This window comes from Geospiza fortis, unplaced genomic scaffold (genome assembly GCF_000277835.1).
Source record: "Geospiza fortis unplaced genomic scaffold, GeoFor_1.0 scaffold112, whole genome shotgun sequence".
Classification (NCBI taxonomy): domain Eukaryota; kingdom Metazoa; phylum Chordata; class Aves; order Passeriformes; family Thraupidae; genus Geospiza; species Geospiza fortis.
In genome coordinates, this window is record NW_005054298.1 from 6,819,052 (window position 1) to 6,820,265 (window position 1,214).

Consider the following 1,214-nt stretch of genomic DNA (forward strand, 5'->3'; position numbering starts at 1 on the left):
GGAAATGGTGCTGTGACAACGCTGGCCTGGGCAGCTGCTCCCTGGGGAGAACAGACACCTCCTCACACAGCTGAGCAAAGGGGAGCTTGGACACGAATTACAAGGATGCAGGAATGGTTAAGCCAAGAAGAACTTTCAGACTGACAGAGAGAGTATGACAAGACTGGGTCCAAAAAGATTCAGTTTGAGAGTCCTGAAGTGACGTTTGGTGAAGTGATGAGGACTAGGAAATATGTTTTGCAATTCCTCCCCTCTGTCACAAGTCCTTTTCTCATCAATTCTCAGGTCAACAGGGAAAAGTGAGAACAGATGTAAAGGAAGATGTGAAGTATCTAGACTTACAAGAGATTGCTATTTTCCACCCTTTTGTGTTTTGCATCCCTCAGACTTCTCAAAAGCGCCACAAAGCACCAAACATCCCGATGGAAAGATGGCATTCCCTTGTATTCACTGCTGATTCTATTGTCTGTCTCCAAGCCTTTGGTCACATATTTGATTGTTTATTTTAAGAGCAATGAAATGGTTGGTGGGAGCACTGAGGGAACATGGCAGGAAAAGGCTGTTAAGAGAAGATGGTGTCCTGTAGGCTCATGGGGTCCATGGGGAAACGGGGGCGTCTCATCACCACCTGGGTCTGTGGGGACACAGACTATTGCTGTCTACTTGGTCCTGGTGAGGCCACATCTGAGCACTATATCCAAATCAGGGCTCCTCCATACAAAAAAAAGGCAAGGAGCTACTGGACAGAGTCCAACAGAGGCCACAAAGATCATGAGGGGTCTGGAGCATCTCTCTTATGAGGAGAGACTGTGAGAGCTGGGCCTGGTTAGTGTGGAGAAGACAGGACAGAGAGGGGATTTCATTAATGCACATTAAGATCTCAAAGGCAGGTGCCAAGAGGATAGTGCCAGACTCTTTTCAGTGGTGCCCAGCAACACCACTGAAAAACTAAAACACAAGAAGTTTAACCTCAACATGAGGAAGAACTTTACACTGAGGGCGGCAGCGCACTAAAAGCTGCCCATGGAGAGCGTGGAGTCTCCCTCTCCGGGGACATTCCCAACCCTCCTGGACGCGTTCCTGACACCTGCCCGAGGTGGCCCTGCCTGGGCAGGGCGGTAGGACGGGGTGATCGCCAGAGGTCCCTCCAGCCCCGGCAGCTCGGATAACCCGGGAACAGCGGGTGTCTCGCGGGCCCCTCACGGGGCCGCGGG